The sequence below is a fragment of the Corvus brachyrhynchos genome, unplaced genomic scaffold (genome assembly GCF_000691975.1).
Source record: "Corvus brachyrhynchos isolate BGI_N302 unplaced genomic scaffold, ASM69197v1 scaffold126, whole genome shotgun sequence".
NCBI lineage: Eukaryota > Metazoa > Chordata > Aves > Passeriformes > Corvidae > Corvus > Corvus brachyrhynchos.
In genome coordinates this window covers 3,732,751-3,755,359 of record NW_008239283.1, presented here as the reverse complement: position 1 = coordinate 3,755,359, position 22,609 = coordinate 3,732,751, and the positions used below count along the sequence as shown (strand labels likewise).

At 39.6% G+C, this 22,609-nt stretch overlaps 1 long non-coding RNA gene across 1 annotated transcript in view; it reads left to right on the top strand.

The window, feature by feature from the left end:
- The first annotated feature begins 18 nt into the window (after positions 1–18).
- Positions 19–22,609, top strand: part of LOC108448161 — a 140,384-nt gene continuing 117,793 nt past the window's right edge. Inside the window, exons 1-2 of the long non-coding RNA XR_001863957.1 lie at positions 19–297; positions 8,265–8,357. This is a non-coding gene — a long non-coding RNA (uncharacterized LOC108448161). The remainder of the gene's footprint in view (positions 298–8,264; positions 8,358–22,609) is intronic.

Below are 22,609 nucleotides of genomic sequence, written 5' to 3'. Positions count from 1 at the left end.
CTGCCCCCGGCGCGCGCTGCCCTGCTCTCGCCGCGCGCGCTCTGCCGAGGTGCCCTCAGGGCAGGCTGAGGGCGGTGTCGGCTTCCCGCTCTGCCCCCGGGGCTGGGACAGTGTCGGCGGCTCCCCGCTCCCGTCAGAAATTGTTCTTTCACGGAGCCACCGCCGTCCTGGCAAGTCTCGGCGCCTCCAACCCCGCGCTGATGCTGAGGCGAACGCTGCGGAGCTGGGCAGGGCTGATGCAGGGTGCGTTTCGTCCTCGCTCGCCCTGCTCCGCAGTCCATCACGGTGTGGCCAGAGGTAATATCCGAGAATCACAGAATTATTAGGGTTGAAAGGGACCTCTGGAGATCACTCAGTCCAAGCTCCCGCCAACGCAGGGTTTACCTGGAGCAGTGACACAGGAACGTGTCCAGGTGGGTGTGGAATGTCTCCAGAGAGGGAGACTCCACACGCTCCCTGGGCAGCCGTTCCAGTGCTCTGCCGCCCTCAACCTAAAGAAGTTATACCTTGTGTTGAGGTGAAACTTCGTTTTTTAGTTTATGGCTAGTGCTCCTCGTCCTGCTGCTGGGCACCACTGAAAAGAGACTGGCACCATTCTCTTGGCACCTGCCTTGAAGATATTTATATGCATATAAATATGTTGGACTGTGAGGTGGCCAGCTAATGAGTGTGGAGCCAAATCGAAATGCATTTTTGTTCTATTATGCCAGCAAATGTGGCTTCCCAGTGCTTACGCTGGTAGCAGTTCTGAGCCCTTGCCCAATCGCCCTGTTTATAATTAGCTGTTTATTAGTTAGCTACAAGTAGGTCTGGTAGTTTTGAGAGGATGAGCAATAGTGCAAATGCAGGTGTTTCCCTCCAGCTGGGTGCTTGAAGCAATGCTACAGTTCTGAGCCAGGGCTGGCTGCAGGTGCCAGCTTTGAAATGACAGAAATCAAAGCTGGATGCAGCTGGTGAATCTATAGAGTCATAGATTGTTTATTTTGTGCAGGGCAAGAAAGAGTTAGCGGTCCTGATTTAAACTGCAGTTTTGAATTTTCACATTTGACTAACTAATCCCTTTTGTGGTATCGATTAGAGTTCTTCATTTCCTGTCCTACAGTTGTTTATTTTGCAGCGCTTTGTACTGCACTGGTTCAACATCTCTTCTCGTGGGAATCCCCTTGCAAAGTTCCCCTTCTTCCTCTGTCTCAGAGAATTATCACTTCACCATGAGACCGCACGGCTTTCACAAAATCCTTTCTTCTCATGCACTGTTGCAAAGAATTAAGATTCAGTGACAGAGAAGGCAAATCACTGTCAGTTTTCATTGTTACCACAAGAAACGAATGGTGGGGTATTGTGTACTGTGCTTAAATGCTAATGTAACAGTAACAAAGCACGTGGATTTCTCTCAGAGTGTCAGTTGTGTCTCTTGTTACCTGTCACGTAGAACCACTGCTCAACCTTAACCTGAACCAACAGACAGATGCAAATCTTGAGCCTCACCACGGAGAGCAGACGGTACCATCTGCACGACACAGTGCTCTGTAATTCTTGGCATTTCACCGGCACTGGTGTAAAATTAAATCAAAAGAAACCAGCCCTGTGACCCTTGTTTCTGTGCTGGGAGCCTTCCAATGGTGAATAGCATGAGTATTTCCTCTGGGGCAAATAACCTGAAGGTGGTTCTGAAGGAAAAGCCCTTTTAATATAATGAGGGTGTTAACTGAACCCAAAATATGGCCATTTAAAGGGCACTGTGGCTAATTATTCCATTGCCAAACTTCCAGAAGAAGCATTTTGCAGAGTTCATGCTCTCAGGTCATTTGTCCAGGATTCCTTTGTCTTGCAGTGTGGAAACGGTTTTTTTCAGCAAAAATCTGTAATACACTGAAAATAGAAAAATAAATTAAGAATAATATTTGAATAAATAAACCTCTCAAAATTCTCCACTTAGCTTGGATCTGCAGCAAAAATTTATTTCCCATTTCCATCTCACTAAATTTATTACAAATCCTCTCTGAAGAACACAAAACACCACGTGCAGGCGATGCAGCTCATCTGCCACACCTTCTGTTTCACTGCACTGGTATCGACAGTCGTGCGATGGGGCAGTACCTGCGGTGAACCTGGGAGCGATGAGTGGGAGCAGAGCCGGAGCCGAGCCCGGGTGGGGGGCGGAGGGGCTGGGGGGAGCGGCCAGCGCTGTCCCCCGGGGCCTGGCCCAGGATTAGCACATGGAAATGACATCACCCACAGCCAATCGGGGGGCCCCGGGGGTGCAGCTGGATGGAGGCCATACTCCACTTAAGTAACAAGACATGACATACCATGTGCTAATGCTAAATAATTTATCCCTCAGGCATATAGTGAATTGCAAAGCCAAGCTGAGGCCTGGTCAACAGTTTGTAGTTTAAATTAAAATTGGCTTTTCTATCTTCAAGGGCGGGAGGGGGTTGTCAACTGTTGTGATGAAAAATGGAATGCAGAAATCTCTTTTTTCTCTTCGCTTCACTTCTTTCTCCTGTTACAATTTGATCTTATCAAAACACTTTTCAGTGATTTTGGAGATGTACCCCACATATCTCTATTATATGAAGGAAAACCCTAAAGGGAGGTTTAAGACATTGTGAGTAATTATATCCAATATATCCTTGAGACTTAGGCCTTAGCACCTGTAATATCCTAAACCAAAGCAATTCCAAGATTTAGTTATATGTGTTTCAAGTTACAAACGTTATGGGGGCGTTTCCAAAGCAGAGCCATAAATTTGTCTCGTTAGGAATCTGGAGGCATTTACTGCTGCTCAGGCTGAAGCTCAGGCCCAGCCTGTGTCAGGATGCTGGGAGCCGGCAGCACACAGAGCTGGGTGTGATGTTAAACCACAACACTTGCTGATGGCTACTGAAACCATGTAGCCTTTCCAACTCAGCCGTCCAGCTAAGCTTGGCCAAACCTTTGACCTGTCAAAATACTGAGCTGATTTTACGTAAATACGCTAAACAACATTTTCACTGAAACCACAAGAAGATGAAAGTATTCAGCACTTTCCACAACGTGTCCTTACATAGTATCTTACAAAAATGGTGGCTCAAATATTCTTTAATCTTCCACTGTACTATTGGCCAGGAAATCAAAAGTTGCAATATGCTCTGTGTTGGTGGGAAGGAGATAAGAATTGCCTTTAAATTATTTCAGGAGAAGAAATTAAAAGGACCTCTGCCCTATGGAATAAATCAGAACATATTTACCTAGTCTCTACTTGTTTGGCAAGTTAAAATCTAGAGAGCATGAAGTGGTACAGAGATAAAAAGAGCATGTGGGGAAAAAAATACAAAACAAATTGGTAGTGTCTCTGAAAGGTCTTCAGGGAATTCAGCTTTATTGCCACAATAGCACACTTTTCTGTGTGCAATTACTTGTTGTCATGGGAATGGATTTTGAAGATTTCTCCTATTTTGGATGCTGCAAAGCATGCTTAATTTAATTAAGAGGTTGCCTTTGATTTTTTCCTTTCCATATTTGTTTATTTATCTAGGTATGATTGTAAGGCCAGTATCCAAGTTTGACTTAGATAACAAAAAGAAAAAAACATCCCGCTGAAAAAAAAATGCAGGACCAGCTAAAATATTAATATATTATTTATTTTGTGAGTTATATCAGTTCATAGTATGCCTTCTGTGATAGGAAAAGCTCTACTATTAATAATTTCAACCTTGGCAAAAGTGTATTTTTGTAATTGATCATTCTTTTTTTGCTAAAACATTTGTACCATGAATAACAAAGGCTTTGCATCTAGATCCAAGTAGGAACAGAATTTGGCAAATCTAATTCCTTCCTGGATTTTCGCAGCTCTACTTCCTTTAGGAAGTTTTTAGTCAATGGGAAACAAAGGCTTATTGAAAGGATTAAAGTTGCAACTATTCTCTTTGTTTTAGAGCTTCAGTCACGGTTTTCCTCTAGTAAACAACATTTGCAATTAATAAAACTTCTAAAAAAACAGGAACTTTGGGGAAGTACGTGCTTATGATAAGCAGCAGGATTTCTTTTGACAGAACTCTATACAAAGGTGTAGTCTTTTTAAGTTAAGACGATTATAACAATTGAGTTTCTCAAAGCATTTTGAAAGTGTTCCTTCTGATAAACACAAGACAACATGCTCTGCAGTCAGGAATGGGCAATACATTTAAATAGGAGATATCTTGTCAACAGTTTTTGTGTCCCAAAATTATTTTAAATAGCTGCAAACAGCTCACATTTAATATAATGCATAAACCCAGTAGTCATGTCTTACATGATGAAATATCTGTGTGCATTGGACATGCAGTGCTGCATATATTTATGAACTATTAGCCATAAATTGTTTGTTGTTTCCTTTATATGGCGCTTGAAAAAGGCATTAGGATAGCAGTTATCTGTGCATGAATAAGAACACAGAGAATATTTAATCTTTGTAATTTATTTTGTACTCTTTTTTATGTCATGAAATATACACGTTTTCATGTTTATGTCAGCTATATTTCTCTTACTTGCTTTATGTGTTTACTCCCAAGGAATTCTCTCCTGCCAGTGGGAAACTGAGGAAAACATGGTTAAGTTTCATGATGGCCCTCCCTGGAGGGCAGTGTGGAGCTGCCAGATGAGTGGGACTGGCTGGCACAGGAGATTTTTCATGAACAGCTCATCTATTGTTCTCACTCAAGTGTCCAATTCTTTTTCTGGGGTGGCTGGTGTCCAAAGGGTGCTGAAAACAGCAAAGTGCAGCATAAAGGGATGCAGTTCTGGCTGGGCCCTTAAGTGCAAGGACATTGTTCTTTCTTACATGAAATTCCTCATTTACAAAAACCATCTGAAGCTCTTGTCCTTCTGATGATAATTTTTGCACTTTTATCTCTCATGTGGGCAGATTTTTTTTCTTCTAGATTTTGTCAGCTAAGTGTTCCATATTCTTGCTAACCTCTAACCCAGAGTCAGCTTCTGGTGAAGTTATAAACCTTTAGAAACAGAAAGTTTTGATGGGAATCCTGACTCAGACTTGGTTTCAGCAGCAGGAACAGTGCTCTGTTATCAGTAGATGTGAGTCAGGCATCAGCACTAAGTCTGATCTTTGAGATTGCCAGTTAAAAGTAAGTGTTCTTTGTTGCTGTCTGAAACAAACAAGGAGCAGAGACGAGTCAGCTAAGTGATTAAATGTGTCACAGAGGATGTTAAATGCTATTTTTGAGGCATTTTCCTACAGCAATTGTGAGCTATTTTGTAAACAAAGTGTGTTATTGGTCAAGGGTGCTCCATCAGACATTCTGCATATACCCATTGGCTCAGACCGGGAAGACAGTCACACAGAAGTTTGGAGGTTTGTGTAAATGGACAGACTGATTCCTAGAGGAAATAAGCGTTAGCATGAGAACAGCAGCTGAACTGAAATCCCATAAGCCAGGAAAAACAGCTACACAATTACACTAACAGGTGGTTGGTTTCAAAACAAATTTCAAGGTCTGACAGCTCGGTGCACCTGCTTTGGGCCGATTTCTTTTAAGACTTGGGTTTGGCATGAACCATTGATAAAAACCATAATTTTTTGTGTCTGAGAAAAGTAATCATTACCATATAGTGATGATAAATTGCTAAAGCTTTCTAAAAGTTGTGCTTAGCCAGAAGGTAATGTGGGTCATTCTGCACACTCTGTCAGTAGAGTTCAAGCTTTTGTCTCTCAGACCTACCAGGCAAACATCACAGACCTCTTCTGTAAGCTGAGATAATTTCATTCACTAGAGTGATGTGATTTGAATTAGGTGTGACTTCAGCCTTTGCATTCACCACCATAAGAAAAATCAAATTTTATTTTGACAAAGATTTTGGCAAAGGTATTCAGCAAATTCTGAGTATCTATTATATATTATACAATTTATATACTCTGTAAAATTCTGAATATCTGTAAAGGTCATACTCTTTCTTCTACATTACTTTTAATTGCTGACATTTCATTTGGGGAGATTTTTTTCTTTGCTTATATTTGTTCTCAGCTTATAGATATTTCTCATGAATTTTGTACAAAGGGAGGATGGTCATTTTCATTTTGGGGAAAAAATCAAAACAAGCTTTTATCATTCAAATGTCTGTACTGGTGGTCCTTTATGGATGGCTCCCACATGTCAGTAAGAAATAGGATAAATCTAAAGTTTGATCAGAACAGACTGATAAATTTAGCTTTTGAGATTGAAGTTGCTTAGCTTCTACAGAATTGAAATGAGATTTTCAGAATGGTCTAAATAACTAGAAATTCAAGTTCCTCTAATTTTCAGGCAGTGGGTTTACAGACTACCAAGTTCCTCACATCTCCGTAAGATCTGGGCTTTCATTCTGAACACCTCACTTTGCAAACCGTATGTGTCAGGGTTTTATGTGATGCAATCCTGAGTTCTGGAAATGTGTGGGGTTTTATTTTCTTCTAGAGACAGTAAGAAGAATATGATCCCAATTTTCATCTCTGAGCAACTAGTGTAATTAAAAAATATGCAGCCTACATGTGGCCTTGTCCCGTGCTGGGGACACCAGTATGACCTGCACTCTACTCAGACTGCAGCTACTCTTCACTGCTGTGCCTCCTCTCTCCTCTTGTCTGTTGAGCAAAACTTGCAGCTATTTATAAACTTCATGGTGTTCAGAATTGTGGGGGGTGCACACGGAACTGGTAGTGTAGTTCTGTAGTGCTACTGTGGGCCTTTCCCCTCCCCATTTTGTTGTTTTTTCAAGACCTAAAATTATGATTATATGGTTAACAGCTGGTACCAGAGAAACAGAAAAATAGTGATTAACCTGGCATCTCCCATCTCCTTTTAACAAATGAAAATGCAAATCTACATAATAACAGGTTTTTGTTTTAACTGTCCTTCATTCAGAGTGACTAAATACGTTACCTGACAGCAGTGGTGGTTGCTTTTTTCTTAAGATTCTGTTTCTCAGGTCTTGATAGATTACTCTTTTTACTGTATTGCAGAGGATATTCCTATTTTTCCTTGGCGGCTGTATATGATTTGACTGTGTGACTGTCAAGGTCTGTCTGTTAGATTTTCAAATTTTTGTAGTTACATTCCAGATTTCATGATCTATACACTTGAACCCATCTAACTGGAAAATAAAATATGAAAGATACTAAGTTACACCTTGTGAAATATACTTAAAATGTCCACCTTTCAATTTGCTGTGTCAGTTTTCCAGGTTTGCAGTACTTTTTCCTTTGTTGCAGTTATTCAGTTAACAGAGACTGGCGTGCTGGTTTTTTTTTTTTGCTGTCAACTTAAGACAGACACTAGCACAAAGCTAAAACTTCAGCTACCTTCCTTGAGGAGGAAGAGTTAGCAAAACTGAGCATTAGATTCAATAACTGGGTACCAGTTTTTATCACTTGAAGGATCAAGATATAGGAAAAAACCCCCAGAAGATCAGGTGGATGAAGAATCTGAGGATCTGCAAATTTCCCCTTGTGAATACCTAACAATGAGCCAGGGACAAGTCTTTTCTGCCACTGAGCTAGGAGAGACTGACTGTTCCCAGAACTGTCTGACAGGTCAGCTTCTGTGGTCACCTGCATTTACACCAAAGTTCAGTGTGAAACCACATTCTCAGACTAAACTGCTCCTATAAGGCACCACTGTCCATTCCAGACAAAGTCATCCAGGTCACCAAGCTCTGGTGTTTGTTTACCTGGTGACCTTACTTGAAACACAGTGAGAAATGCTCAGGTGAACATAGAGCAGAGATAAAGGTTAGTGATTTCCTCTGATAAGGGTTTCCCTCTGCAGTGAGCCTGATGAAGAGCTGAGGAAGAGCCAGTGGGCAGTTGCCTGTAGGGCACAGCTGTTTGCCAAGGCATGTTTGTCTATAGGGTGAATCATCCTGAGAAGATGTGCCCTTGGGCTTTCTGCAATTGGAGACTGGAAATGCTGTGATTAACACTTTCTGTAGCCGATGTGAAAGTGCTCAGAGTTGTGTTGTACTCTAATACATCAGTAGATTTCAACCTGCTAAGGAGTGACTCTTCGTTGCTTTCTTAGAATGTGGCTCTAAGCTTTCCAGAAGATCATGACATCTCGGGACTTAGTTTTGAATGCTTTTCTCAGTGACTTACCTGACTATCGAAGAGTGCTCAGATTTTAAATTGAAAGATTTGACCCCCTTTGTAGAGGAAGAGGAATGGATTTGGGAGTGGGAAGGTCACTGTTAATAGCACATTAAGTACTTCTTAACAAGCTTTAAAATTGCTTTGTTTCTTCCTCTCCTAGTGCTGTAAACATGACAAGCCAAAGGAAGACCTTAGAAAACAACTCAAGGAAGCTACAAAGGCTATTGAGAAAACAAAGAAGCCAGCTGGACTGGTTAGTGTCAAGCACAACATTTTCTAATAGCTGTGGTGGGTTGATTTCTCCACATTTCTCAGTAGATACATATCACGTATTTTGAACAATACAGTGAAGCAAGTGAGGATATTCTCATACAGAAAGTTCACTTTTTTAATGCATAACAATAGGCTGCATTCTATTTGGAGTCTTCCTAAATCCCTGGTAAATAGACACCTGCTTAATCCAAGGTTGAAGAGAAGAGGAAAATTTTAAGACATTCTTTTTTCATTTAGAGTTTAGTTACTGGACTTTCTGTTAAAAGACTCATTTTTCTTGGTTTGGGCACAATTACTAAAGCATGCATTTGGCAATTAGTTGAGAAATATGTGGGTTTTTTAGAAATGTCAAAATTCTAAACCTCATGCTTAGGAGACTGTATTGTTTAGAGGGAATGTTGCTAGTGGTTTGTGATATTTTATATTTGAAGAATCAAGGGATGGGATAATACTGACAAAGTCATAGGTTAAGCTTCTTAGTGAGAGTAAATTTGTGGATAGCAAATCTCTTATCCTGGAATCATCTAGCTCTTCTTAGTTTGTGATGTCTAAAAAAAGGTATTGGCACTAGGATGTATGGTTGATGAATGCAGGAGATCTATCCATGTCTGTAACTTGAAGTAACCATCGTGTATTTCCAGAGAACCCATTACCAAGGTCACTGTAAGGCCATGTGGTATCCACAATCTCTGTTCCTTCCTTTCTAATTGTGGATAAGTAGAAGGATGAGTTGCTAAAACAACGTGCAGTGGCCAGGGTGGTCTGCACAAGCATTTGCACTGTGTGCAGTGCACAGTGGGAAGACTTGATATTTCCTGGCTCCCTGATTGCTTTCCTTTCCCTTTTTTCCTCCACTGTATAGCCTGTGTCAGCCTCCACAGTGTGTTAAATCCTGCTTGCAGACAAACATGGTCGTTTGGTACCTGTCAAGGAATGGCAGTAGGGATGGGTGTTCCTCTGTCACTGTGTTCTACCTCTTGCCACTGGATTTAATCTCTCTCCCTCAGTATTTCACTGCCTCCCAGATGAAGTCTAAGAGACATCTCTGAAGTAAATCAAAGGAAGATTTCTTTTCCTGTTATGTCTCCAAGAGCCCAATTCTCCTTGCATACACTAACTCCAATTTGTAAATAGTAAGTCTGTCTCTGTGCTTGGGTGGGTTATTGAACTACATTTCTCATTCTGCCCTTCAATTTAATTTTCACAAAAGCAACCCATGGCTCTTTACATTAGGAATCAAGGGAAGGTTTTTTGGAATGTGTTTTGCAAGCTGAAATATTTCCGACAGTAAAAACAAAATTCTCATCTCTGTTAAGAGCTTAGTTACATTTACAATATAGTTTTTTTCCAGAACAAGTTACTCAGTATGGAGGGAAATTTGAATTCCAAAGTGATACTAAATGAACTTTAAGTCATATGTATGCAGAGCATGAACAAAAGGAAATGGTTCTTTATGAGAGACAGCAAAACCGGGCAGGTAGGAAGAAGGAGAATGCTGGTTTTGCAAAGGCAATGCAAAAGAAAACATTTAGTGTAATCAGTTTAGCAAACAAGAATAATAATAACAGAAACATGAATGTGGCAAACAAGGAAGGATTAAAAAATAATACTGGCTGAACTGATTGAGCTAGAATTGCCTTTGTATGATCTACTGGTGTGTACTTTAAAGCAGATTAAACAGTAAAAATGAGGGAAATGCCTAATAAACTGGTTTTGACTTTGAGCTGTGAAATGTCTTTTTTCAAGTATTTATTTGTTTTTGATGATATCTATAAGTGGTGACTGGTTTTTTCCTACACCTTATCTATTCACTACAACTAAAGAGGGATGGGACATTCAACTTTTGTCTGTGGAGTGAGAAAATAAATTGTACATGCAAAGAGAACAGATTGTCTGTTATTGCTGTGTCTATCCCAGTGGGTCTATATGAAGCTGTCAGCCTTTGTTAATTATAAATGTCATATAGCTTTTTCTAGAGTGGGTTGAATAACATCTTAAATTGTGGTCTAATGATAGAAGTTAAAGCTGTAAACCGAGGTTGACACAGAATCACAAAGGAAAATAATCTCATTTTAACTGGCTCTGTAGGTGATACAGTGTTCTACGGAATCACTGAGCCATTACTTGCTCTCTAATTGTCCTTCATTTTCCTGTGCTGAGAAGCCATTAGTGCAGGATATAAATTGTATCTGTACTGGATTTCTGCAGCTAACTGGTAAGGAGCCAAATTTTTTATTTGTCACACAGAGCTCCCCAAACACCCCTAGAACTTCAGACAATAAAATGTGCTTAAACCTAAGGAGTTTGGAGTCACCCATATGAGAGACAGTGTTGATAATTTAAAGGCTTTTTGGCCAATTTCAATTCCAGGACCCATTTTCTTTGCAGTATACTGCTTCAAGCTAATGGATTTATAATTAGTGGGGAAGCCAAATTCATAAGGCTGCTCACTATTTAAAGTATCACCATTCAAGCTTAAGAGACAGTTCATTACAGCAATAATACTTCTTTGTCTTCACTGCAGTTACAAAAAGTGATTTTTTACATGTTGTGCTTATTTGACTCGAGTGAAGCCATGGTGCCATCATGGACCCTGTAGTTTTCTTCTGTTCTGCTTTGTTTGTCACAAGGCACTTTCTGCTTAGGTGGTTAATTGTAGGTTTGCTTTGGAAGAGTATTGGTTCTGGCATCTTGTCTCAAAAGCAGTGGCCTTAAACTGAGTGGAATATAGTCTGGAATAATTGAAATCCTATTGCTTCCCAGAACCTTAAGAAGGCTCATAAAATATGACATGAACTCTGAAGAGACAAATTGAGAGAGCTGATGATGAGTGGGAGGAAAAACTTTCTGTCCAGAGCAAATGGTTTGTCTTCTCTTTATCATTTGGAAATGTCTCCATTTCCAAAACCACCTCCAAACAGGATCAAAATCATCCCTAGGATTTGCTTTAGCTATTAGAGTCAGTGTTTTATTTTGCTGTAAGTTTTTATTGGATAGCAGAAAATGTATGTGATGTATTTATAAAATTATTATTCTTTTTTCCTTCATTGTGATCTTTTCCTACCTAGTCTCAACTGGGTTTTTCTATCTCTCCTTACTCGTATGTCTCTTTCTAGAAGTTCTCCCAATTTTCTGAGTTTCTTTCTCAGGAATATTCTCAGCCAGAAGTTCTCCATGGTACGAATTCCGATAGATTATTTAGTTTTTCTTCTTCCCTTCATAGTCTTCATATGTTTAGCCAGCTTGGAGGGGTATTGCATTTGAACTTACGCATCATTAGTGAAGATCTGTGTGTGTACAACTGAGACCAGAATTGGCTTAAAGTCTGCTCCAAAAGGAAATTGAGTAGGATCCTGCAATTCCGACTTGTTTCCCTTTCCAGCAGCAATGAGCTGAATCAGAAGGGAACTAATGAATTCTGGTCGATTTCCTTCAGCGCACCAAAGCTCTTTAAACACATACTGAAGAAGGGAAATGAAGTAGGATTAGTCCATTTCCCTTTGAAGCCAGCTGTGTGTTCACAGTGCATGTACTGGAACATTATTTCACTTGCCAGTTTCTGGCCGTGGGCCAAACTGTAGTATCATCTTGAATTGATGCAGGATCCAAAAATACATAGAAAAACACATGGACTGCCTCTGGACAATAAGTGAGAAGTTGGTGTCTGTATGGCAAATTGGCTTGTGTTTTTATTCTTTAGTTCATTACCTGTTTGGCAAGGGATCACCTAATTATTTTTATTATTATTTTTTCATTAGCTTTGCCATAGGCAGAAGCAATTATTTTCCCCTTCAGATTGACTTCAAATGGGAGTCTGAATTTTTAGTGTAATATTAAGACACTTTGTTGTTTCTTAACTGCTGTTGTGTTTTTGAGGGAAAAAGTCCCACGTGTTTCATCTTATACAGAGCTTTGGGGAAGAGGGATGTTTGAGGAGTTGTGTAATACTGAAAGTTGTGTGTGTGTGACTCACGCACTATTGTTGTGCCTGCATATAGCACCTTTCTTTCCAGACGGTCTCAAAACATTTTGTAAATAATGTGGTGATTTCCTAGTTTGTGACACTCTCAGGGACTGAAGAAAGGGCTCTTCTATTCCAAAAGGACGAGACTTTGCCAGTACATTTCAGCTTACTGCTGCTGCCACACAGTTGAACAGTTCTGATTTTTTGTGTAGGAGATAAGCAAAATATAAGAAAAAAAATAGGCAGAGTCTTATCCACAGCACTACACACATTAAGTACACTGGAGTGAAGAGTGTCTGCTATCCTGTAAGTACTGTGCCATCAGGAAAAATTGGAACATTTGGGCTGGAACCTTTCTTCTACAGAGTTATTGGATCTCTGTGTCTTACAGGGCCTCTCTTATAATGTGCTCAGTGGCAGCAACCCTGGCCTTATCTGTTACAGGGCATCCGTGCTTTCCGTGTTTTCCCATGCCACTGCGTTTTGCCTGTTTAATTCCAGGACACTTCTGAAGGCACAAACTAAGCTGACAAATGTGGCATCCTGGTGGCATAAAGGAGGGTGAACCAGGCATTTACTGGTGCAGCAGTGTCAGCTGGAGGTTATGCTTTGTCACAGTTGTGTTGATGTAGCTATGCTAGAAGAAATCTGTAGTACAGTGCTGACTCCAGGGATCAGTGGATGAGGGTTCTTGGCTGCCCTTAAAGTAGATGTGCACTAACCAAATTAGGGATTTGTAAATTAGGACTGGGACTTCAGACTTGATCCAGAAGTGAGGGGAGGACTGGTGGAATACCCAGAGCAACAGAGCAATATTAGATTCTGTCAGGCTGAATACAGTGCAGCTTCTCTCTAAGGTTCAGGTTTGCTTGCAGGTTGAGTGACCTGCTGAGTTCGTACCACAACTGACAAAAGGCAGCTAGCGTAAGTAACCTTCCTATGAAAAACATGCTACAGGAAATTTAAGGAAGCTAGCAGGAGATGTAAGGAAATTTGTCTCTTATCTGACATTAGTTTTTACCTAATGATAATACTGTCTGTAACAGACAGTGGAGGATTGTGATTGTAGGGCTGAGCTCAAACCACCAAATCTGAATACGTATGGGCCTGCCTTTTGAGAAGATTAGGCGGTTCAAAACTAAATCCACGGATAAAGCAGTGATCTTTCTTCAGGCTGTGGACAAACCAGAGGAATTTCTTAGTTTGCTGTTCTTTGTTCCCAGGAAAGCATGGTGAAAGGAGGGAAAATAAGAAAGGCTATACTTGCATTCCCTAAAGAGGCCTTTAAAAAAACCCAACCAACCAGGCAATAAAGAGTCAGGTAGGAAAAGATGAATGGCCTTGAGAATTTACATGCAAAACTGCCCTTGTGGGAGAGCTACAGGGAAGCTTAACAGATCTCCATAAGTACTATTAACTCAGCCAAAAGCTAACAGAAAGTTGTCAGTACTCTGCAAGCCCAGGGAGCAGTCCCAAACGCATGCATGCAGATTAGACATGCATGACTTCTGGGGGCCCTCAGATGGAAAGGGATGCACCCGATCAGGAGAGTGGGGGAAAAACAAACAACAAAAAAAAGTGCAGATAATTCAGTACTCCCTAACCATCAACTCTGGAGATGTTCCCTTTTGTATCCAGCACAAGAGAGGTAGAAATTAGGCCACAGCATCACTGGAGCAGACGGGCACGCTCTGTCTGCGCCGCAGCAGCATGTGCTTCTTTTCAGGGAGTTGCCTGGCAACGGAATGCTGTCCGCCCGAATGACTGCAGGAGCCCATTGAAACCGTCCGACGGGCAGGGCAGGGGGAGAAAGGAGGAAGGGAAGGAGGAGGGGGAGAGTGAGCTCACCAGTTTAGAAATTCCTGTCAGCAAAGCCAGGACACCAAGAATGAGACAGGGAAAGGGGAGAAAAACTCTTGGTATTCCAGAGTAAATCTTTCCATACAAGTCTAATTTTATTTCATACAAGTCAGAGAGAGGGATCTGATTTCGTTGATTTTATAGGATGTGTGAGGACGGTCACACCCAAAGAATATATTGTTTCTAATATGTAGAATATTCAAGCTTCTGAGAAACAAAAGGTGCTTGTTGGAAGCTGAATGCACCCTCACAACCTTGCTGCAGGTAGTGAGAGGCTCCTCCAACTGCACCCCTTCCCTCGAACCGCACACCAGGTGATGTCTGTGCTCCTGTGTGCCCAGCGACGGGACATGGGAGCTCTCTAATGACGTCATTAAATGCTGTGCTGGGGACCGAATCTATTCTGGTGACCAACAATCGGATTGCATCGTTCTGCCAAATGACTGATTTCTGTTTATGTGGGAATTAGTTAAATATCGCTTCATCCGGGATTTTAAAGATCCTAAGGGAGTGAAGTGTTTAACTCTCACTGCATTTTAATTGCATATCTCTCCGGGAAAATTAATGAGCTCAGTCCTAAGGAGCCTTGCTGTTTTCTAAAGAGCTAAATGTATTGTTTGTTGTCCAAGTCTCTTTCTCCTTTCATATATACTTACAGAGTGTTCATTTTTACATGCAGAAACATTTGTCAGAAATTTCAGTTGTAATAATTTGGAAATTTGGAGTCCTTGCTTTTATGGAACAACCTTTCAAACAATTCCAACTAAATTCTACTGTGAGGGTTGTGAAGCAAATAGTTGTGAAGACAGATGTCTTGACCACTTTAAGAGTTAGCAGCTCTCTAAACTAAATGGTTAATTCTCTCAGAAGACAAGATCAGACTCAGGAAATGAGCACGAAAACAGCCTTCACTGGAGGCTCTTGCATTATGCTTTCCCAGTGAAAACTCAAGGCCTGGAGAAAATAATGGAATTAGTTAAATATTCAAACAGGAAATGCTGTATTAAATCAGACCAATATTCCATTTGATATGAAGCCAATTTTTGGCAGTTACCAGAAGCACAGGAAAGTATATTAAGAATAATTTTGAAAAGGATTGCCTGTAAAGGGTATGCCTTAAACTGTAATCTCTTGGTGGTAGGATTACTTTTTTAAATGCAAACGTTAAAGAAAATATATGTCAATATGATTGGTCATTTTAAGAACTCTGGAAGGACTGTAAGTCCCTACAGACAACTGTATATATTGTAAGTTTGAAGTCTTTTTTCAGAGCGAACAACTTCTATGGTGCGTGCTGCCAGGAACTGTGCTCACACTCAGTTGTCGAATCTTCTTTGTTTTTCCTGTAGGTATGCATGGGAATCCAGCTAGCAGTATGAAAGTGCTTAATAAGTTCAAAGTTATTAGACAGATGTTTTTGTACATGAGGCTGGTGAGGTGTTAGGGATTGAATATACCTTCCAAGAATATGGATTTGTTGTCATACTGTCCTGTTGTGTGAAGGCCACCATTCTGCTGCAGCCAGCCGCTTTTGAACTTCAGGACTGGTACTAACAGACTGAGGTAGAATCAGCATGGATCATTTATCAATTAAATAATTTGGTTTATGGTGACAGCAGAAGAAACTCTCTTCTCAAAAAGATACACCAAGAAATGGGAGTACTTCCCTTATATCTAAAAAATTATGCCCTATGAAGTAACAAACCCAATGAATTACACTTTTTTTTTTTGCATCACAAGGCGTGAGAAGAAGCTGTAATAAAATAAAGTTTAGATAAAGAAAATAACTTTGTTTCCTTTGGAGACTGGAACATAAATTGCTGAATTTTGTTGTCTTTTAATAACTGTTGGGATCTTTTGAGAAAGAAGTAAGAATGGGGAGAATTAACTATCCAAGTAATGGGTGGTTGTGACAGCTACAGCTGTAGCTTATAGGGTACTAAAAGAAACCTTTTGGGATCAAACATCCTGTGTGCTCTCCCTATGATATTCATACTTTAATTCAAAAGTGCAGTCTTCTGAGATATTTTTTAGATTCTATGTTGCTGCTGTCATCAAGCATATAATTCCTATTATTCTCAGTTCACTGGGTTGTGCAAGAAACAGTTTTTCTCCCAAAGCCCAGGAAATGAGCCATGTTGATTGTCCATCAGAGAATACAACTGAAGTTTAGCCTTGTGTTGGACTGCAAGAGTATTTTCTGTAATCAAAAACTGTGTATCCATTCTGTGTCTGAAAGTAGGATCAGAAGTTCCCAGGTTTTCCAGGATGTGTGATTATTTCAGCCATTCTGATACAGTAATACTGGGCTCAGTCGTTGCTTTTCTCTTATCAGATTTGCAATACTCTGCAATACAATAAATGCCCACACAAAAACAATGTTAAAATAAGTTAAGGTGTGGACATATACTCACAAAGGAAGGAAGTTCTGAAATACTGTTTTCATTAAAATCTTCACTCAACAAGCAGAACATTACGAAAGATGAAGGGTCTGTGGCTGAGCACTCAAGGCATCCTAAATTCTTTACTACTGTGGTATGATCTTTATTGGACAAAAGGATTCTTCAGTGATCTGACCCATCTTGATACTCCCATCCACTATCAAAATGCATGAAAAGTTATTGCACTAGATTAGTTGCAGAGATGGATACTTACTGTGGTATTTTTTATGCATCAGTGGGTTTTTTTTTGATATCCAGAGACAGCATTCAAAACTGAGAGACTGTGTTCCATTCTGAATTTCTCTGCCTTTCAGAGACATCCACTGGTCATCCTGTTCTGCATGTCAAGCTCTGAAATGGCAGCTGCAGTACCTGATTTGAAGCCTGTGCTGTCAATTGTTGTTCTTTTACAGCCCCACATGGAGCTATTTAGTCTTGTTGAGACACAGATTTCCAGGCACATTCACTCAATTTCACTTGGACATCACAAAAACTGCCTTTGATACAAATCTCGTTCACTTTGATGAGGTTTCCATAGACTCCACAAATATGATTTGACACCTAGATTTTTTTCTTTATTGACTTCCCCCTATACGTGTCTTCATTTTGGCATGGTATTATTCCTACATATCATTTAACACTCACCTAGATTATTTTGAGAAATTTTGTGCTGTTTTGTCTGAGCTTACTTTACTGGAAAGCCACAGCATATCTGAGCTGCTATATCATATGCCAGTGGCAAAATATTATTAAAAATGTAAATAATAACTTTCAATATATTTTTCCTATTGTATTTGCTATCAAGAAACATAATTTTTCAATTAATTTAATATAATCATCCAGTAAGTATACTTTGATGCTAAAATAGTCACCTGATAATAAATGTACATCTAGCAAAAGCCACAATTGCTAATAATGAGGTTGTATGGAAGTACAATGGTGAAACTGTAATGACAGTACCAACATCAAAAACTCACACCTTTTGCAGATATTTTGTGCCCTCAAATGAACAATGAACAAAAATATATGGTGTTCATTGAACCATCTGAAAGAGGAGGAGCTGTGATCTTTTTTCGTTAAAGGCAAATTGTGCCTGACAAATTTGCTGGCCTTCTACAGCGGGGTTACAGCCTTGGTGGATAAAGGCAGAGCAACTGATGTCATCTACTGAACTTGTGCAAAGCTCAGTTGGACACTGTCCCACACAGCATCCTTATCTCTAAACTGGAGAGAGATGGATCTGATGGCTGGACCACTTGGTGGATAAGGAATTGGCTGGCTGGTTGCACTCAAAGGGTTGCAGTCAATGGCTCAATGTCCAAGTGGAGACCAGTGATGAGCACTGTTCCTCAGGGTTGGCATCAGGACTGGGGCTGTTCAGCATGGATAATGGGACTGAGTGCACCCCCAGCAATTTTGCTGATGACACTAACCTGTGTGGTGTGGTGGACACACTGGAAGGAAGGGGTGGAGAAGAAAAGGTTCTGGGAAGATCTTAGATGCCCTTCCAGTACCTAAAGGGGCTACAAGAGAACTGGAGAGGGACTTCTTACAAGGGCAGGGAGGGATAGGTCAAGGGAGAATGGCTTTAAACCAGAAGAGGGTAGATTTTAGATTAGATGTTCTGAAGAAATTCTTCCCTATGATGATGGGGAGGCCCAGGCACAGGTTGCCCAGAGAAGCTGTGGATGCCCCATCCCTGGAAGTGTTCAAGGCCAGGCTGGATGGGGCCCTGGGTGATCTGGTCTAGTGGAAAATGTCCCAGCCCATGGCAGGGGGTTGGAATAAGATGAGCTTTAAGATCCCTTCCAAACCAAGCCATTCTATGATTCCAAGATTGTGTACAGGAGACAAATCATGTATTAAAACAATTTCTGTGTTTTTTCTTGTTACTGTCACTCTTGGATGTTTTTATTATGGAATAAAAATGTCCATTTGGAGAGAGCTTAGATTTTTGGAATTTTTTTAAAGTAGTTGTTCTACTTTGAATGTGTATTTGTATTTCGTCTTACTTGGATGAGCAAGTTTAGGCAAGGCCTTAGCTTTTATCAACACGCTATTCCAGTCTATGCAGATTTTTGTTGCAAGATGCTATGGAAAGCTGTGGGACAAGGTAGAATATATTCAGTTTAAAAATTCTATAGAAAAGTCTGAACTTGTATGTATGCTTGTAATCCTGTGCTCAAGATACTGCTGCTGTGAGGAGATCTGTATTTTTTCTCATTTTACTGTGTATCTTTTTTGTTTTGTTTTTCTGTTTCTTTCTCTTAGCTGTTACTTTTTCTTTTCCTTGTGTTAGAGAATAAATTTAGTAAATTAACAGGAAAAACATATAAGATAAGAAATAAAAAGATTTTCACTTATAGTGGGCATTTTAATTATCATTAGTAGGGATGTTCTTTAAAGGAACATAAATAACTGTCAAAATACGATGGCTATCAGATTGACAACAAATCTGATTTCATTTATTCTCTGTATAGGTACAGATCCTTTGCTGTCTAAGTTTGTCATAACTGATGACTTGGTGAACTGTGATATGTTACTCCAGCTAGGGAGGGGCCAGTGTAAGAATATTGATGAATCAGTGGTTCAGTTTTTCTTTCATTTTACACTTTTCCCCTAGATTTTCCTTGATTTTACTCTCCTGTGTTTTCCTCTGTCTTTTTCTCAGCTGTGTGGTTATTTAGGGAACAATCATAGTGTTTTTAGTATAATAAATGTTTTCACATTTAGTTTGGTATAAAATTTACATATGTTTGGCAGTGCTGTGTGAAATGGGAGTAAATCCTGAGGAGGTGCCCCTGACTTAACCCAGTGTCTTGTGTTATCCAAAGAATAACTTCAAAGCTGATTATTTCACCGAGAGGAACCACACAGGGCAACCCTTTGATTTTCCTTTTTACTGCTCACAAGCTCTGATAAAACAAGTTAAAATAAAATTTCTCAAAGACTACTTCTTTATATTTTTAGTTGCCCTAATAAAAGAGATCACCTCCACGTTTTTCGATGTGCTATAACGTGCTTTTCTGTTGAGCCAGTGTGATTACCATTTTCACATTCCTTAGTTTAAAGGAAAAAAGAAAGCTTTATAACTTGGAGCTTGTATCACACAGCCCTGGCATTGTGTTTAACATGATTCAGTACTGCAGCTGTTTATTCCCTTTCTTCTTTTCTCTGACAACAATTTAAGATGGTTTTGTTTAAAGTGAAACCATATTCCTGTTATTCACCTATGTTATACAAATCTTGCCATATTTGAAGGTGTCATCAGTTCAGCAAATATTTGAAACTGTACTGAGAATTTAATAGATCTGAGCAGATGGGTCCCCAATTTTGATCCCTGTAGTGAAAGATGTGCACTGCTGAGAACCTGCCTTTAAACAATGGCTATACCATATGTTGTAAAGAAACACATTAAGGTTTGGCAGACTGTTTAAAAAGATACTTTGCATCGTTCAACCTCTTATTTTAAGACTTCCAAAGTTATCTCAAGACATGGAACAAATAATTTAAATCAAACAGTTTAGCAGTGCTGATGAGCATTTAACCTGGTGTGTCCTAAACAGCTCTGTGCATAATTGAGAAAGGGTCAGAAAAGTGCTAGTGCTGTATCAAATAGTATGTTGGCAAAGCTGGGCTGTCCTGAAGTTTTGTTTGATGTGTGAGAACACAGCCTTCTCACACTGTTTTTATTATGAATGCAGGAAGTAATGGTTATTAGGGCCTGGGAATCCTGTTAATACATATACTTGAATTAACATGTTACCGCTGACAGTAGACTTACTTTGTTAGCAAAGAGCTTGAAGCATTCGTGTAAAAAATAATATATTCAAAGTCCAGTAAAAGATGAAGTAACAACTTAACTTTTAGTGCATAAAAAGTAACCACACACTTAACATGTGATCTCTGTTAATCTACAACAGTTGGAAACAGCAAATAAGAGAACATAAAATAAGTCAAGGCTCGTATGAAGAAGTAATGTCATGTAGTAGACAAATGACTTAAGTGAAATAACAGCTGGACTTTCTAGGGTATAAGGTCTTCTTTAGGCCTGAACTAAAGCAACCACTGAATATTTTGTTTTGTCTAGTAAAAACATTAACTATCCCTAGACAGCTTAAATCATTTATATGCACACTCTGTCATAGTTGCAGGTCATTGCTACTAAGCCATGATTTGTGAAACATATTTGTGAAAACAATTTTTTTTTCCTAGTTATCCTCCATTCTGCTTCACAAAGTGATTCCCCTGCTTTTTGGGAGGGAAGTCAGATACACTAGAAGTACAGAGTCAGTGCCACATACCATGCAATCCCAGTGAGAAGTGGTATGCTTGAGATACAGATCCTTAGATACAGTTTGTATGGAATTGTCATCAGATTCCATTAGATACGGTCCAAATTTGTGGCCACAGTGACTGCTAGAGACTGCTTCTAGACACTCTGCTTCCATAGCCTGCAGCCGAGCATTTACTCTTCAAGGCTGAACCTGTCATAACTTGATACAGTTTTAATTCCCAATTTGTAGACTTCACACAGGGAAAACTTCAATTGTAACTAATACTTGGTATTTTGAAACCTGTTCTGAAGTCCTTAGTAAGTTCTTAAATTTTATTTCCTTCCATTGCTAAGATAATGGTGTATCCTGGCAGAGGATTGAGTCCCTCATTCAGGCTGAATGAGCAGTTGTGTTGAATCATGGAATCCAGTGGGCCGTGCTGTCTGCACAGTTTGGCATTCTGGCTCACTCTCTGGGGGTGCTTTAGGCTTACTAAGATATTTAAAGCATGTAAATGCAGTAACTCTTTTAGAATGGTTTTTGAATGGGAGATAAAGGTAATAATTAGGTGGCGAAGGAATGCACATTTAGGGATGTAATAGCATGGTTTAACATCTGGGTGGTGTAAGTGCATCCATGACATAGTGCTGTACCTATGGTTATCTGAGAACACAGAAGTACAAGCAAGGAAAGGCTTCTAGGAAGAGCAAAATCTTATTTATATGAGTTTTCAGCTGGAGAAAGGAATAAGCTTTTGAGAATGCAAGACGGAAAGAGACACGGTGTAGAAGCAACAAATGTCAACCTGTATTCCATTTGGGAGTAATTGCTTTGATAATTTAAATTACTTAATTACGTGAAACAGTTTGAAGGAAAAAAGATGGCAAGGACTGCTGCAGCAATGGGAGAGATGGAAAAGTCATTAGTCACTGCAAGACTGAAGGATGATGATGGAAAACTACAATAAAAGGAAAGTTTAGAAGCAATTACTAAAAAGAAAAAAAGTGTATTGAGATAGGGATGTTACTACAAAAACCCCCCACAACTATATTCTTCCAAAGTAATCCTGTGAGTTTTATTAAATTCTTGTGGGTTGTGTTAGAACACCAGCATCCTTGCCAGACTGTGATTTACTATCTGTGATGTAATTGTATTCGTGTTTGTATTTAAAGTAACTAGGTTCTTTCTTTGTTCTTTCATTTCCTTAAATTGAATGTTTTCTCTTTTTAAGTGTGAAGGCACTTGTTCTTTTATTTGGTGAGAGAATCAAAGCAGCTCAGATTGCATAGCATTGTTTCTAATCAAATGAAAGTAGATAACTCTGTAGTTTGAAAGTGAAACCCAGCAGCGGTTCCAATGAAAACAAATCTCATTAAGTGTAACTATTTTCTCTATTTATATTGCCTTGTTTTCCATCTCCTTGCAAATTGCTGTTTCTTCCTTCTTCTTTTGTAGTTCTAACAAACCAAAATGAAATTAAACATGCTCTGATTGCATTTACATCATCCAAAAATTCTGTGACTCATATCATATGGAAGGCACATGATCTAAAGACTCAGTTATGTGAACTTGGTAGAAAGTTTGTTGTTTGGTATTATCAATACTTCTTCCAGAACAAATGTGTCTGAAATACTTTCAAAGAAAGATAACTTAAACAATTTCAAAAGAAGACGTGGTGTGAGTCCTGCTG